The 18,509-nt window shown below is 38.8% G+C and overlaps 2 long non-coding RNA genes across 2 annotated transcripts; one reads left to right on the forward strand and one right to left on the reverse strand.

The window, feature by feature from the left end:
- Positions 1 to 6,001: 6,001 nt before the first annotated feature.
- LOC145554176 (uncharacterized) lies at positions 6,002 to 7,424 on the reverse strand. Its single transcript, XR_014090216.1, has 5 exons — positions 7,144 to 7,424; positions 6,699 to 6,839; positions 6,392 to 6,521; positions 6,179 to 6,284; positions 6,002 to 6,088 (listed from the first exon to the last, which is right to left on the reverse strand). It is a non-coding gene; the product is annotated as an uncharacterized LOC145554176 (long non-coding RNA).
- Positions 7,425 to 13,766: 6,342 nt separating this feature from the next.
- LOC145554179 (uncharacterized) lies at positions 13,767 to 16,958 on the forward strand. The gene is made up of 2 exons (XR_014090220.1): positions 13,767 to 16,768; positions 16,813 to 16,958. It is a non-coding gene; the product is annotated as an uncharacterized LOC145554179 (long non-coding RNA).
- The last annotated feature ends 1,551 nt before the right edge of the window (positions 16,959 to 18,509 follow it).

The following is an 18,509-nucleotide window of genomic DNA, read 5'->3' on the forward strand; positions in this document are numbered from 1 at the left end:
CACTAAAGTTATGACGTGCTTGTCAAAACTTTTGAATATTTGTGTGACAAAAAAAACCGAAAAAACAGTGCATGTAGGAAAGCAAAAAGCTACGTGGAACCTCATGTTAACAAGAAGAAGCTCTTATGACTTTCCAAAAAGTTTTAGCTTTGCCATTTAACTAATTAAAAAGTTAGCTTTGAAGGATTGCCTCTGTCATAGGAGAGATAGCTTTTGAATTTTCTGTTAAAAATGTTCAAATTATTGTTACGCATGTGCATTGACTTTGGCATTACTGAAAACTAAAGTAAAAGGACATTTAGTTGGACAGGGTTGAAGTCCACATTGGTTTGCAAGTGTTTGTTTCCTGAACAATTCATTCAAAAGAGCAAAAAGAATAGGAAAACAAAAGACCTCATTTCTGTGAACCTGAAATGTTTTTGACATAGGGGCCACGCAGCGATACTCTGTTGCTTGTGTGAGGAATAAAACCTTTTTAGTGGGTTCACACTCTTTTAATAAGCATCCCTTGTAAATGGTTTTATCATTCTTGGCTGCGTTTCTTTGCCTTTTGCCCTCTTCTTCTTTATCTTGATTCAAATACATTTGTGAAAGGTTTTCTGTGTCAGAGTTTTTCCTCTGGTGACACAACGCTCACAAAAACTGGTTTGTGTCTTACAAAGTACAACAATACAATTTAAAGTGCAGCTTTGGATAAAAGGGTCAGATACAAGCACAGTTCAATAGAGAATCAAGGACATTGACTTTAAATGAAATGCTAACTTTGCTTTCAGCTGAAAAGACACATTTGGACCATTGAGCAACGGTACAATTCTTTTTCTCCTTAACCCACGTGAAAACGCTTCTGACATTTCTGGTTCAGGAACGGATTGATGGTGAGGAATGTGGCTTCCTGGTTTCAGCCCGAGTCCACTGCCCGTGAAGCACCCCCAAAATTCTTCAATTGATTTTTCCTTGGCAATCCTCTCGAGGCTGTGATTATTCCTGCTGCTGGTGCAACTTTTCTGAGCACATTTTTTCCTTCCCTTTAACCTTCCATAAAATGATTGTAAGCTCAAATCTTTCTGAAAAACAATATAGGAACAATCTAGTAAGGACGTCAGACGACAGAAGAAAACAGTGGAGGAAAGATCACTTAGCCCGGAGAGGAAAAATAAAAAGGACAGATTTTTCAAAAACCTTTGTTTGGAAGTTAATGCAAGATATAAACCTGATTCACATTTTACTAACATTTTAGATTTCCTTCTAGAGAAAGATTCAGATTTTGAAATATTTACAGATGTTTTAGAGTTTGAGGTCAGAGTTTTAATTATTGTTTGTAGATTGGTAGTTATCACATGATTTAGATGTTTATTTTGACATGTATTTGATTTCTTTTAAAGTCAAAGAGTCTCATTTTTGAGACTTAAAAATGATTCCATATGTATTTTTGAAGAGCAGTTTGATCAGTCAGATTATTCTTAAAGATATTTTCTTTAAAGTGTGGATACTCACTTTGAGCTTCAGTTTCTTGTGAAGCTACTTTGGGGGACTTTAGTGGAAACTAGAGCAAAGTGCTTAAATTGTCAGTGTCATTGTCACCTTCCATCCAGTTTCATTGTTGGCTGAATATAGAAAATCTGCATACAGATAGAATATGGACTGATACAGAACAAAGCTATGACTACTATTGTTAATTTTAGCAACACTTATTTAACTCAACTTTACAATGCAAGTAACAAAGTAGCCAGAAATAAGAGAGGGAGAAAGCCTTTTTTTATGTCTCTCCCAGGAATTACTCTAAAATTCCCGTTTATTGTCCCATCGCAAATTGAAATAGTATTTTTGCTCATGTTTTGAATGACCAGCTTCTGTAGGAATGACGTTTTATGATTTGCTCTCATTGTAAAGGGTGTCTGTAATACCTGCTGTTCCCTTCTGACCATCTGTCACATCAGCAGCCTTCCCCATGATTGTGTAGAGTCAATTCGCTAATGAGTGTGTGATGATGATTGAGTCCGATTCATGACCCAACACACACATGTTTAGTCTGAATAATAGTTTCAGAAAAATCGAGCAGGCAGTTTTGAACAATACAATTTTGATAATAATCGAGCTTGTGTGAAACTTACAGGCGAGTGTATGTATCTTCCCATAAAGTTTGCATTGCGGCCTATATAAAGTCTCTATCGATAGAGAGAGAGAGAACGGATCTGGTGCTCGCTGAACTTTACTGGTGGGAGAAAACCAGGTTCGAGAACTGGCTCTGATTGGACAGAATCGTCTGGATTTTGGCAAGCGTCCTCTGCTCTACCACCTTCAAGACACAGCCACACTGCAGAGTCTGCCTTCTTAATGAGCCTCCCCTCAAACACACAAATTTCCTGGTAGAAAATTTTTGTAATAACTTAGAGCAGATCCTGAAAGACGCCAGCGTTTTAAGGCAGTACATCCTGTTCTGCCTCTTTTCTTGTACGCAGCATACAAATTAGTTGTCCATAATTTCCAGAGCAGTTATTGTTGCGTGTTATGATTTGGGCATTGTCTTGGTGAGAAAACGTGAATACAGTTTCATTTAAGCAAGCCAAATTCCTTGATGTTTTTTTTTTTTATGGCTCTGCCTGACGCTGACTCATACAATGTAAACAAAAACTTCTTGACCCTGACAACACAACAGCCTTGTGTTTCCTGTAATAAGAGGACTTGTAAGATAAAGTTAGCTGTGACGTGACCCTGCTTTTTTCAGATTTCTGATCACATTCCCAGACTTCCTTTGAGCGTGCAGACGCTACTGCAACACGAGGAGGGATGGGAATGCAGTGTCATGAAAGCTGGTTGCTCCTTTAAAGATTTGTTGCTGTTTTTGCATTTCTTTGTTTACATTTTTCAGATCGTCACACAAATTTTAATATCAGATAAAGGTAAAATGGCAAAGTACAAAATTTAGTTTCCAAACGAGAATTTGATTCAAAGGAGCAGTATCATGTAAAATCGACTTTTTTGAGCTCTAATGTTATTCCCTCGACAAAAGCATACCTAGATTGTTGCTTTGATTCTTTCATGCATATTTGAGAAATCCTTTAATCTCCCGTGGCAACAGTTCAGCTGTGCAAAACGCTCCTCTGTGGAGCTGCAGTTTCCAATCATCGGAGCTTCCGCCTCACAGAGCAGCTCTCCCCCACTCAGCTCCTTCAGACTAGCTGGCACCAATTAGCAAACACCTGGTGGAACTGCACATCAGCTGAGTTCATAATGTGAGCTACTTCTCGGTGCAACGCTCGTAAAAATGTTACTAAATGTTTAATAGAGGCGCACTGTTGTGATCACTTCCCGCAGGTGGATTTTCAGGAGGAGCAGGAGTTTTTAAAGAGACGGACACAATTTGTCTCTTTAATTTAATTTTGCAAAATTAACTATGTAATTTGGCAAAATTACAAAGCTAAATTTCTTTTAAGTGATACATTATTGTATTTTATAACAACTGAAAGTAATATAGTTACTTGATTGTGTTGTAAAATGGCACTATGTACCTAAAAATACATACTGTATTTTCCGCACTATAAGGCGCACCTAAAACCTTCAATTTCAATTTATGAAAAAAGTTTTAAAATAGGTCATTCATTGAAGGTGCGCCTTATAATCCAGTGCAGAAAATACTGCACTATATTGCAGTGTATGGGTCGGGGGCACTTCCCCCCCGACCTGTACACACAAGGCCGGATCCGGCCGGTGTCCTGTAAACTGTGGGTGTTTTGTTTTGCATGACTTTTATGTTATTTAATCAGTTGTTTGCCAGCGGTAGAGCAGATGAACACACATGTTATGAACGCAGCATTCCAGGTTGAATTCTTCGAAGCAATGTACTTCAAAACGAGCCTTTACGTTAACATATGAGGAATTCATTTGTTAACGTTACTTTCCCTTAATGGAATATATAGTAGTCAGTTCCAGTGACCATTTCACTAACGGTTTTTGCCCATGTGCTTTCTGGGTAAAAATCAATCTAGAAACGCCCCCGACCCCAGTCAACAATTTCCGGCAGCGCAGGTGATAAACGTGTAACACTTTTTCTGTTACAAACTGACTCCGGCCCCCCATCAGAGAAGGGAAAAGTTATGTGGCCCTCACAGGAAAAGGTTTGGGGACCACTGATTTAGCACCTTGTTACATTTGCCAAAAAACACAATGATGCTCCCCAAGATCTTTGGGAACATTTTCTGTGGACTGTTAAGATAAACGTGAAACCTTTTAGAAGGTCCAGGTCTCATTACATCTGGTGAAAAAGTAAAACATTTCAGAAGTAGGACATCATATTGACAGTAGATTATGATGATGGTATTGTGCTATGTTGCTTGAGGATCTGGCCAATTCTGCTGTAATTTGATGCATTGTTTTGCTCTGTATCAGAAAATCCCACGAGAGAATTACCAACCATGAGAGTCCTCTAAAGTTTAATTAGTTTGACTCATTCTTTTATCTTATTCTTTGGCTTTGAATTAAGAAAATGGCAATAATATGTTGTGACATGTTAAAAAAACAACAACAAAAAAACAAGGGTATTATGCACATTTTGACTAAATATTCAGTTTTTGCCACCTACATATTGCTGCAGACTATTTACAGTGGGTGGGTTAAGTCATGTTTGAATGAAAGTAACGTTCATATGAAAATCAGCTGTGCACAACAAGAAGGTCGGGATCAGACATTTTAATAATAATCAGACAATGTGATATTTTCAGTCCACATTCGTCATAGAAACTTCCCTGTTCATGCTCACAGAGGGAATTGCTTACTCACTTTCCTGACCAAACATTTAAGGACAAAGCTGCAGAAGAGAATCAACTACAGAATGCTTCTACCTGTGTCTAAGCAACTAAATGCTTATGTTTAATGGCCCTGTTCTCTAAATTTAGATGCTAGGAAAACCACAAAAATGAGTAAGGATCTGTATGTTAGTATTTGCCAGAAAACATTCAGGTTGTTCGTGAAGTGCACCACAAATTTTTCAGACTACTTGTAGATGTACATCTCTTTTGTTTATGTAGACTCTTTTAAGCCCTGTTAGAATGAGAGGCTTTTCATACCAACCTGCAAAAAACCTCCTTCAATCTTACTGGGAGGATTTTCCAAATGAAAAGAAAGTAGACTTTAGTATACTACATTTTAACATACTTTTATCGATGCACTTAAACTGTACTATTTTGGAACAACTAATTTTGTGCTTAGTATACTTTAATAGTATTTAAATAGTATTAAATTACAACTAATAGTATATTTTAGTATACTATATGTACTTTTTTGTAACAACTTCAAGTGTACTTAAAGTATACTTTTTAAATATATTTCAGAGCTTTATTATATTTTGAGTGTAATAATTCTCAGAATTATATTAAAAATATATATATTTAATATACTTCAAATATTCAAATATATTTTAAATATACTATTGATATAAATAAGGTATATATGTGGCGCAGTTGGTAGAGCTGTTGCCTTGCAGCAAGAAGGTTCTGGGTTCGATTCCCAGCCCCGGGTCTTTCTACATGGAGTTTGCATGTTCTCCCTGTGCATGTGTGGGTTTTCTCCGGGTACTCTGGTTTCCTCCCACAGTCCAAAAACATGACTGTCAGGTTAATTGTCCCTAGGTGTGAGTGTGTGTCCTGTTTGTCTCCGTGTTGCCCTGCGACAGACTGGCGACTGGTGTATCCCACCCGGAACGTTAGCTGGAGAGGAACCAGCAACCCTCCTGACCCCACTAAGGGACAAGGGTGTATTAATAATGTAATGTATACATTACTAGTAATGTATTTAAATTACACTTAATTTTTTACATTTTATTCCTACGTACCTATTTTGTAAATGACATGCATAACTACACTACAGTACTTACATTGTTCTAGGCTACAATTACATGGAAAAATTAATTCAAATATTTTGTTTTATTACCGACATTTTAAAATTGTCCAATTTTACTCACAACTTTATGAACTTTACATAAATGATCCGTTTACACATCAAAAGTGAACACATGAACATTTCAGTGTGACAATAAAACATGACAGTGAGGATCAACGACAGAACATTCTCGTTCACTGCACCTTACAGGAACCTACAAAAAAGAACAATAGAGCAATTAAACAGAGAAAGCATTTGTATTTAAAGAAGACAGAAAAATGGCAAATAAAAAAATAATACCTACAATTTTAAGACGTTTTGTACTCGCTGTGTATGTGACATCATCAGAACTGATGATGATTGGGACCGGATGCCTGGGGTGGAAAAACATTTCTGGGTGTCATCTTTGCCTGTTTTGTTAGAAGTAGAAAGAAATAGTCAGCAATGTGATAGAATCAGTTGATGTTGGCATCAACTATGAAGCTGTTTTAAGTGTGGACTTAAGGAGACAAACTACCTTAAAATCTTTCCATCCATGATCTGAACACACTGATCATTGTGAGGGGGGCTGGTGGTGCCCATCTCCAGCAGCCATCAGATGAGAGGCAGGGTTCACCCTGGACAGGTCTCCAGTCCATCACAGGGCCCTGAAAGCCAACAACAAATAAAATGTATGAAAGAGAAATGTTGGATTAACAAGAAGAGAAAAAATCTTTCCAGTTACCTTTAAATCAAATCTTGTTTATTAAGCACTTGGTGTTGGTAACACAGCAGTTTTTGTTGTTGAAAATGTAGCTAGCTCCTCATTGAAAAAACAAACTTACATCATGAAGACGATGTGGAGGTTCATCCTTAGAGCTGGTTGGTGATCTGGTGGAGTCAGAGCTTCTTCTGAGACAGGAAAGTCTTTAGGTTTTCTAACACCTGATTTCTCTGGCTTCCTCTTTCATCTTCATTTGCTTAGACTGCAAATATATGTTGAAGATAAAATCATTAATGAACGAGTTAGAACAACAACCACGTCACAATATCAAAGTCTCTTTGTCTTATGGAGCTTAATTAAAACCAGGTTAGTTCATGAATTCAAGTATAAGTCGCAACAAACAGCCTCCATGCAGTTATAACATGAAGTTATAGCTGAATGATTCCTATTGTAATAATCATACAAGTCACAATAAAATTGATAAAACAATTATTTAAGAAACCAACGTAAGTAATCTTTACTGCACTGTTTATAATTAAATAAAGATAATTAATAAACAAACTTACCACCAGCTAGCAACACTTAGCAGCCTTCATCCCTCCGGGCTCCTTTTGTGACCCACATTTCATTTCCATCGGTTGTTGTCCCGTTGTGTTGTCGTCTAACTCGATCTAGGACGTCACCAGCTTGAATTTACCAAAATTAGTAACTATTGTCAAGGTCTTCTCTACTTTTAAGGCATTATGCGAGTAAAAATGGCGAATTTGAACAGCGTCTCTTATCTTCCCTGCGTTCAAGTTTTTTCTTCTCTTTGTGGCGTTTTTTAAATAGATGAAAGTGTGCAATACCGCCACCATCTGGTCTGGAGTGTGAACTGGAGCTAATGTCGTTGATTATAAGGTTTTACATCACACATCTGAAAATGGATTGGATACTTTCTTAAAAATTACATCATGATTATCATTTTTTTATTGTATGCAATTTTAATAAATAGTATTATTAAGGCACTTAAAAATTCATACATATTCATTCATATTTTGTTCACTTAAAGTATACTTTTATTTAATATATTAAAAGTGAATTTTGGTACAATTATGTTTAAGTGTGTTTAAAGTACTAATTTCGAAATTGGTACAAGTATATTTTTAGTATACTTCAGATATACTTATTGGTAGTACACTTAATAATTAGTATACTTAAAGTGTACTTTCACAAATTTAAGTATGTTTGAAGTATACCAAAGTATACTTTTTTTTCACCTGGGTTAATTTCTTCATTTTAAAGGTTTTTTATTTTTTGCACACAGCTTTATGTAGCAGCTCTTTCCGTTTAATCCCTGTAGCTTTTGAATGGGCATGTGAGTTTGCACAGTCTTTGTAAGAGCATGTGATTCACAGCAAATCACCCCTATTAGTAGACATGCTTAATAGCACAATGGAAACGGCAAGGACTAAAACACAGAGAGTCTTGGGGTTTAATGCGAAAGAAATACTGCTGACATCCCTTTGTTTTATTTACAAGGACAGTCACATCCAGGTGCATGACAGCACCTCTGACCCTAACAGATTATTCTTTATTTTCTTTCATTTACATTTCAGAAGTAGCCCACGTGTTTTCAATTTAAGAAAATTAAGCAGAGCTCATTCAGAAGGATGAGCAAACCGTGATGAGGCCACAGCTGCTGACTGTACTGCATGGTGTCTTTTTTCCTGAAAAGGCAGTATTTCTTAAAATCCTTCAGTTGTTTTTTTTTTTTATCCCATAGCTTATTTTCTGTCTTGTAAAAGGGTGCAAATGTTTTGCACATTTTTTAAACGTGACATGAATTTTTGTCTGATTTGATTAACCTGAATAATAATAATAATAATAATAATAATAATAATAATAATAATAATTAACCTGAATCATTTATTGTGCCATTTATTCTGCTAAAGCTCATATTTGTAACCAGTCAAAATAAAATTTTACAAAGTGATTTCCTAATGAAGTTATCTTGGTCTAAGAATGACGTTAGGGTGTTGCATTACTCAACAGAGAGACACACAAACACAAAACTGTTGGATACAATGAAATAACAGTTTAAAAAAGGGAAGTTAGCAATCTGGGGAAGTGGCTTGTGATTAAAATCTTGCAATCCTCAAAACTGATTGATAAACAGAGGCAATGTGGCAAAAGTCAAAATTTAAATCTTCAAAAGGAAAAACAAAACAGTGCAGCTCATGAAAAGTCACTGTTAGATTTTATGTGGAATTTGTACTTCTGTCTATTTAACAACAAAAGGAAGAGAACCAATATATTGCTTCTTTAAACTTCCGCTCACTGATCAAATTAGTGACTGACGTGATGATGGTGAATATTCTCACCAGGCACCATATTTTATTAAATGTCTGATGTACATTTAATAAAAAGATGAGGAAATAAATGAAAATTTCAGTACATTCTTTTCCTCGCCAACCACTGAAACCTTCCCATGGACCTTTGCTAAAGTATTCGTACGATGAGCTTTTTATTACATTTTTACCACATTGCAATAAAATCTTGTTTTGATTTTATTTGACAAAATTACACAAATTGATATGAATACTGTAAATGTTGAGAGGAAAGACGGGAATACGTGGCATGGCAAAATCTGAAAATGGTACAATATCATTATATTCAACCTCCCATGTGAGTCAATACATGGGGTTTGTACAACTTCCTTTCACTGCAATTACAGCTGTAAGCCTTTTGGGTTGTCTCTACCAGCTTCTCACATCTAAAGCCTGAATCTTTTTGCTCATCCTTTGCAAACTAGCTCAATGCATTCAGTTTGGACAGAGAGGGTCTATTCATATCAATCCTCAAATATTGCCATAAATTCTCAATTGGACCTATTTTTTGTTTTTTGTTTGCCATTTAGGAAACAGCTTATTTCTCCTTCCCATTATAGAAAAATCTCTTTCTCATGTGCAATTTAGAAAAAAAACAAAAAACAAGAAATTTAGTTAATCTTAACTGATCTAAAATACAAAAGGTTTCTTTGATTTAATGTCTAAGAAAAAGAAAAAAAAATTCTTTCTTTTGATACAGTGTGTTAAATGTTAACATCAGATATTATAAAGTGGATGTGCTTCCTTTTTTTAGCAGCAGGGAGAAGCAGCAGAGGAAGGCTGGTACACCACGGATGTACTTTCTTCTTACCAGGAAGATAACATGGTTTCCTTGAAGCACTGTGGCAGACACCTAGCAGGTAAATGACAAAAACTTTTAGTTTTTTTTTTACTTTTATTTAATATTTCTTTAATCAAATGAATGACAAACTTTAATTTGTTTCTCAATCTTGGACTGAGAAGCAAAAAGCCTGGATGCAGTCTGGAGGATGACATATGTTTTAGTCTATGACGAGACCTGCGAGGAATTGATAAAAAGTACTAAAATTTTTATACAGGTCATATAAATGTGTACCATTCACTTGTAAGGGCAATTTAGTCCTTGTAATTTTACAGAGTGATGTCATCGCTGTTGGTGAGAATCTGAACATTCGCATGATAGCTTACATATCTATAACCTTGATGTTGTGTAGCGTTTTTCTCCCTTTCAAAACAGAAATCAAGCTACCGTTTGCTTTTCTCAAGAAAACCTTAGGTACAGTATATATATACAGTGTGTATATATATATATATATATACTGCTCAAAAAAATAAAGGGAACACTTAAACAACACAATATAACTCCAAGTAAATCAAACTTCTGTGAAATCAAATTGTCCACTTAGGAAGCAACACTGATTGACAGTGTTGCTGTCAATCAGTGTTGACAATCAATTTCCCCTGCTGTTGTGCAAATGGAATAGACAACAGATGGAAATTATTGGCAATTAGCAAGACACACTCAATAAAGGAGTGGTTCTGCAGGTGGGGACCACAGACCACTTCTCAGTACCTATGCTGTCTGGCTGATGTTTTGGTCAGTTTTGAATGTTGGTGGTGCTTTCACACTCGTGGTAGCATGAGACGGACTCTACAACCCACACAAGTGGCTCAGATAGTGCAGCTCATCCAGGATGGCACATCAATGCGAGCTGTGGCAAGAAGGTTTGCTGTGTCTGTCAGCGTAGTGTCCAGAGGCTGGAGGCGCTACCAGGAGACAGGCCAGTACACCAGGAGACGTGGAGGAGGCCATAGGAGGGCAACAACCCATCAGCAGGACCACTACCTCCACCTTTGTGCAAGAAGGAACAGGAGGAGCACTGCCAGAGCCCTGCAAAATGACCTCCAGCAGGCCACAAATGTGCATGTGTCTGCACAAACGGTTAGAAACCGACTCCATGAGGATGGTATGAGGGCCCGACGTCCACAGATGGGGGTTGTGCTCACAGCCCAACACCGTGCAGGACGCTTGGCATTTGCCAGAGAACACCAGGATTGGCAAATTCGCCACTGGTGCCTTGTGCTCTTCACAGATGAAAGCAGGTTCACACTGAGCACATGTGACAGACGTGACAGAGTCTGGAGACGCCGTGGAGAGCGGTCTGCTGCCTGCAACATCCTTCAGCATGATCGGTTTGGCAGTGGATCAGTAATGGTGTGGGGTGGCATTTCTTTGGAGGGCTGCACAGCCCTCCATGTGCTCACCAGAGGTAGCCTGACTGCCATTAGGTACCGAGATGAGATCCTTAGACCCCTTGTCAGACCATATGCTGGTGCGGTTGGCCCTGGGTTCCTCCTAATGCAGGACAATGCTAGACCTCATGTGGCTGGAGTGTGTCAGCAGTTCCTGCAAGATGAAGGCATTGAAGCTATGGACTGGCCTGCCAGTTCCCCAGACCTGAATCCGATTTAGGAAAACATCTGGGACATCATGTCTCGCTCCATCCACCAACGTCACGTTGCACCACAGACTGTCCAGGAGTTGGCGGATGCTTTGACGTCTGGGAGGAGATCCCTCAGGAGACCATCCGCCACCTCATCAGGAGCATGCCCAGGCGTTGTAGGGAGGTCATACAGGCACGTGGAGGCCACACACAATACTGAGCCTCATTTTGACTTGTTTTAAGGACATTACATTAAAGTTGGATCAGCCTGTAGTGTGTTTTTTCACTTTAATTTTGTGTGTGGCTCCAAATCCAGGTTGGTTAATAAATTTGATTCCATTGATGATTTTTCTGTGATTTTGTTGTCAGCACATTCAACTTTGTACAGAACAAAGTATTCAATGAGAATATTTCATTCATTCAGATGTGTTATTTGAGTGTTCCCTTTATTTTTTTGAGCAGTATATATATATATATATATATATATACTGTATATACCTCCTTCTGAGATGTCAAGGAGGTCAATTCCACAATAATCTGACACTTAAAGACTCACTGGGCCTCACAAATAAATGGCCAAGGATTTTTCAAGGATCTCCCTCTCCCTAAAGCTCTACTCCTACATATGCTGTCATTTGGGCTGGACAAAAGACCAAGGTCTCAAGTAAAAAGATTTTTTGTGCACCATGAAGTGAAACAAAAAGGAAAATTAGCCTTTTTAAACATTGACAAATTCAAACCTATGATTACTTCAGAACATCTAAATCTATTAACTAATAATTCATTATATGAAATGTGACCTACACAATCACACAATTTTACTGTCGCTATTTAAATATCTAGCAATTTAACGCTGAAGCTAAAACCAGTGCCACAAAAAAAACATTTAACAGGAAAATAAATCTGTGTTATGCATACGTTTAAAACTTTTAAATTGAGACGGTTGTTATGTTTACCATACATTTAATTGTTCTCTTAATCTAACCTTGTCAGCAGTGTGGGTCTCTCCTCTTTCTCATAGTGGGTTTAAAGACTCCCTGATGTAGTCTTTGGGAAACCGCACCGTTCCTCCCATTCCTTCTAAAAACAAACACACTCACATTCCCATGGTCCTGTCCCTAATCACCCAGGCTGCAGCTCAGAGCATGAGAACAAAAAAAATAATTAAAATGCAAGACAGCACAGTTTAATGATGTCAGCACTCAACACAAGTATTAAGTACCTGAACTGACTGTTCAAAGTAACCAGCAATTTGACTCAAAGTGCCTCCTTGAATACCTCTTTAAACTACCCAGTACTTCCTTCCATTCCTATAGAGAGTTTAATTAAAAATATATATTGTTTTTACTCTGGAATATTAGCACAAGGGGGAAAATATGAAATTAACTTCTACAAAGTTAATGTCTGTTATCCCTATGCAGGTGACTGTCAACTAAATTGAACCTCTATTCGACTCAGTTGTATGTCTGCCAGCTCAGTTTATTAATTTCCAAAAATATACAGTATATAAATTAATTAAACCCACCAGTCTCACTTTCTGATTCGATCGCAGTAATAATACACCACGGTCAAATTTCACTTTGCAGAGCCATTTGGTAAAATGTTGTATAAGGAAGCCTGGCAATTTGAGTTCAACAATTGACTTTGCAGCAATGTCTCCTCTTGAGCCAGTACTCAGCAAGTTATTATGTAACCATTAGAGCCTCTCAAAGTCATATTCATTTGCAAGTAGCACCACATTTCTTGCAAGAGCATATATTACAAGAAATGTACTAGACATTGTTAATTTTAGGACTTCTAATTTAAATGTATTCTCTTTGCTGACATGTTTATCCATTAAAACCCGATGTACTTCTGGATATAAATGGTTGTATTTTTGCACACCAGAGCACTGATCATTTAATTTCCCTTGGGAATAATAAAGTATTTTTAAATTGAATTGAATTTTCTTAGCGATTTTATAGTTAAGATAAACGTTGGGAGGTTGTGTGTATAAACATCTTTGGCACATCTGCTCTTAGTAGCTTCCTCCCCGTGGGCCTTGAATGCATCAGGACACATGGTGTGTTTAATGTTCTAAAACCGATTCAGCTGTGATTCACTGGAGTGGATCTAATTCAGGATAATAATTTTATAGTACTGGAAGAAATTTTTTCATATTACTTTTCGGCGCTCGTCCAACCAGTAGTTATATTTTCAAAAATGCAACTAACACAGCAGATCATGTCAACTCAAGGCACTTTATCAAATTCCTATCCAGAATTCAGTCATATAGACAGAGTCCCATTTAACCCTAGTACTGGTATAAAACAGTTCAAATCGGTTACTAATGGAAATTTGTAAATAGTGTTCTGTCTCTAAGCCCGGTTGGTTTCATTCACCACCTGAGCAAGAAATAGTTCTGGAGTACTCTATGTTCTTGAAAGTCAGCTCATAATACAAAATCCCTCAAAGATTGATGCATATCCGATTATTAATTTAGCTTTGATTCCTTTTGGTCAGACTTCAGTAATCACAAAAGTTTCATTGATCACAGCTCATTTTCACGTAGAACCCACTTTATTTTGACAGTCACTCGTTATCCTGAAACACGTGACCCAGCAAAAGGTATAAACTGACAAATACACATGGAAAGGGAGATAAATATGCAGATACATACAGTTCCCAGTGTAGATTCTCAAGAAAACTTGTTCAGTAAATTGAAAAACGCAGACGAGGCCCAATATTCTGGATTATCTAACGAGAGAATAGTCAAAGACTCCTTTCTTTGTATTCCCCAACCTTGTGAAATCTCCTAGACTAAATGCTTTCTTATTGGCAAAAGGGGGTGCCAATAACTATACAACTGATGTTATAGTTAAAAACAATTATTTTATCTTCCAGATCAAAAACTTGGATGGAAAAAATTTAACCAATAATAAGAAAACATTTCAAACTTATTAAAAAATAAATTTTTACCAAATCCTACTTTTTGATTACATACATATAATTCACTGTGAATGCATCATTAGTAGAAACCTCCAACTAAAACATTGTAATATGATAATCCAAGGTAAAGCACAAATGTTGGTTACTTTATAAAAATTAGTAAAAATATATATATATATATATATATATATATACAGAAAAAAATACAATAAAATAAAAATCAGGGCTCATGAAACATGAAGCGGCATGCGGCTCGGGTGGTTGCTGAGGCAAAAACTCGGGCGTGGGAGGAGTTCGGAGAGGCCATGGAGAAAGACTTCCGCACGGCTTCGAGGTGATTCTGGTCCACCATCCGGCGTCTCAGGAGGGGGAAGCAGTGCAGCACCAACACTGTTTATAGTGGGGATGGTGCGCTGCTGACCTCAACTCGGGACATTGTGGGCCGGTGGGCGGAATACTTCGAAGACCTCCTCAATCCCACCAACATGCCTTCTGTTGAGGAAGCTGAGCATGGGGACTCTGGGCTGGGCTCTCCAATCTCTGGGGACGAGGTCACCTAGGTGGTCAAAAATCTCCTCGGTTGCAGGGCCCTGGGGGTGGATGAGATCCGCCCAGAGTTCCTTAAGGCTCTGGATGTTGTAGGGTTGTGTTGGCTTACGCGACTCTACAATAGCGCATGGACATCGGGGGCAGTTCCCCTGGATTGGCAGACTGGGGTGGTGGTCCCCCTGTTTAAAAAGGGGGACTGGAGGGTGTGCTCCAATTACAGGGGGGTCACACTCTTAAGCCTCCCTGGTAAGGTCTATTCAGGGGTCCTGGAGAGGAGGGTCCGTCTGATATTCGAACCTCGGATTCAGGAAGAGCAGTGTGGTTTTCGTCCTGGTCGTGGAACACTGGACCAGCTTCACACCCTCAGCAGGATCCTGGAGGGTTCTGGGAGTTCGCCCAACCAGTCTACATGTGTTTTGTGGACTTGGAGAAGGCGTTCGACCGTGTCCCCAGGGGGGCTCTGTGGGGGGTTCTCCGGGAGTATGGAGTACCGGGCCCTTTGATACGGGCTGTCAGGTCCCTGTATGACCAGTGTCAGAGTCTGGTCCGCATTGCCGGCAGTAAGTCGGGCTCGTTTCCGTGGAGAGTTGGACTCCGCCAAGGCGGCCCTTTGTCACTGATTCTGTTCATTATTTTCATGGACAGAATTTCAAGGCGCATCCGAGGTGTTGAGGGGATCTGTTTCGGTGGCCTTAGGATCATATCTCTGCTTTTTGCAGAGGACAATGAAGTCCTGTAGGCTTCATCGTGAACTGCAGCTCTCACTGGAGCGGTTCGCAGCCGAGTGTGAAGCGGCCGGGATGAGGCTCAGTGCCTCCAAATCCGAGGCCATGGTCTTGAGCCGGAAAAGGGTAGAGTGCCTTCTCCGGGTCAGGGGGGACGTCCTGCCTCAAGTGGAGGTGTTTAAGTATCTGGGGATCTTGTTCACGAATGAGGGTTGAGGGGAGCGGGAGATCGACAGGCAGATTGGGGCAGCGTCTGCCGTGAAGCCGGTGCTGTACCGGTCCATCGTGGTGAAGAGAGAGCTGAGTCAAAAAGCGAAGCTCTCAATTTACCGGTCGATCTACATTCCCACCCTCATCTATGGTCATGAGCTTTGGGTCATGAACGAAAGAACGAGATCACGGACACAAGCGGCCGAAATGGGTTTCCTCCGCAGGGTGGCTGGGCTCTCCCTTAGAGATAGGGTGAGAAGCTCGGCCATCCGGGAGGGACTCAGAGTAGAGACGCTGCTCCTCCACGTCGAGAGGAGCTAGTTGAAGTGGCTCGGGCATCTGGTCAGGATGCCTCCTGGATGCCTCCCTGGTGAGGTGTTCCGGGCACGTCCCACCGGGAGGAGGCCTCGGGGAAGACCCAGGACATGCTGGAGGGACTATGTCTCTTGGCTGGCCTGGGAACGCCTTGGGGTTCCTCCGGAGGAGCTGGAAGAAGTGGCTGGGGAGAGGGAAGTCTGGGCCTCCCTTCTGAAGCTGCTGCCCCCGTGACCCGACCCCGGATAAGCGGAAGAAAATGGATGGATGGATGGATGGATGGATGGATGGATGGATGAATGAATGAATGAATGAATGAATGAATGAATGAATGAATGAATGGATGGATGGATGGATGGATGGATGGATGGATGGATGGATGGATGGATGGATGGATGGATGGATGGATGAAAACACATTGGGTTGAGTCAATAAAACATTGAATTTAGTTTTATCTTGTATTTTTTCAGAATGTGCCTGACCAGTAACCACTCACTGAACATTATTTCACTAAAAAAAGAAAAAAAAACAAGATAAAACCTAAGAATGCCTACCTTTCTTTTGCAAGCAGAGCAAATGAAGACAACAGACAAACAGTTGATTAAATTTAACTGAGTTCCTTGTGAGCACAAGGTGAGTTACAGTATAAAGCAGTGATGGATGAACGTATACGTTCATCCATCACGAACGTATACGTGATGGATACGTTCCATCAGTGTGTGAGATAAATAGTGTCCAGAATGGGAGACTTGGCCAGGTTGGTTTGGATGAATAAAATCATCATTTGAAAACTACTGTATTTTTGTCAAAACTGATTTTTTTTTTTTACTGAACTCAATTAAATATTTAAGTGTGGGGGGGGGAAAGAGAAAAAAAAGGCCCCTGCATATACTGAAGTGGATGTAATCAGAAATCTTTTTTTCTTCTTCACATGTTTCCTTAATACTTGCTTTAAACTAAAAGCTAATTAGAATTTCCTTTGGTCACGTAACCTTGGTAAACTTAATAAGTGTGCCTCTTTTGCTACCAGAATAAAAAACAAAAATAGCAATAAAAACAAGTAGAGATGTCATGTTGAGAAAAGGCCTTTTTGTATTGAGAAAGAACATTTTAAATGCTTTTTAACTTGGACCTAGATGCTGTGCAACACTCATCTCTGCGCTGATCCTGGAAACTGCATTTACTAAGGATAAAATTAGCCCTGCTGTACACAAGTAGGGGCACCGAGGAAAACATCTATTGGGGCAGTTCTTACTTAGGCAGAACCTAATCACCATCTTAACGTTATTAAGCTAGCAATTATAGAAAAAGGTGAAAAAGAGGTCTGTGCCAGTGAGATTTAGACGACTTCTTACAATTTGCAGAGCTCTGTAGAAAAATGTTCAGAACATGCAGCTCTTCCAGTAAGACCTCAGAAATATCACACTAATTAAGCTTTCTTTCTCCCACTCCATGCAGAACTCTGTTATAGAATAGCTTCTCTGCAAAATCACTGCTGTTCGCTGCACAGCTTTCCACATTTTTGCAAAACGTATAATTAGACTTGTACATGTACTAGTATCTGCATCTGTTATTTTTCATAACTGTATTGTTTTCTTAACTTTTTATACTGACACTACTCTTGAGTTTCTTTTCTAAATTTTTATCATATTGCTTATTTATATCTGTTTGCTTCCATTTACTTCATGTATCAAACTCAAGGCCTGGGAGCCAAATCTGGCTCAGAAGAACCTTCAAAGTAACAGCTGTGTGCTTAAATATTATTTTATCAACTAAATCAAAGCAGTTTTTATCTGTATACTATGAAATTACATCAACGTGAAGAGATGTTTTATATTAATTAATTTTAAGACGTACTTCTTGATATATTATTTAAAGTATTTTGTATGGGTTTTATCAATACTTTTGTCCACCCTGGGGCCTGTGGAGGACATTCATGATCTTGACATGGCCCAAAATGAAAATGAGTCACCCCTGATTTCTGTGTTAGTTATTATTAGACACTGTCATATTCTGTTCTTTCGCCTTTTTCGAACCGCATCCAGTCATTTGGTTTTATAAGTTCAATATATTTAACACAAACTATCAGGAAACTTCAGATCTTCAAAGATCCACTGTTTAAGCCTTAACATGGCTTATTCTGTGTACGTAATTTATTCTCTGTTGGTGCATTTTAGGTTTGAAGTAAATGACTTTTTAAAAGTTTACTTCACCCTGTACAAGGGCTCTATAGAAACTTTATAAATCTTGCAAGATAAACCAAGAGAAGGGAGCATATGGACAGGTGGAGATTTCATTCCTGTCTGCAATTTGTGTTTATCTTTTACACATGAGGTCATGTGAAAGAACACCCTATTTGTGCTATTCTGGCGTATTTAAACACCAGATGGAAAACAGATGGACGATTTACCTC

Source organism: Poecilia reticulata, chromosome 12 (assembly GCF_904066995.2).
Source record: "Poecilia reticulata chromosome 12, P_reticulata-male-v2, whole genome shotgun sequence".
Lineage (NCBI taxonomy): Eukaryota > Metazoa > Chordata > Actinopteri > Cyprinodontiformes > Poeciliidae > Poecilia > Poecilia reticulata.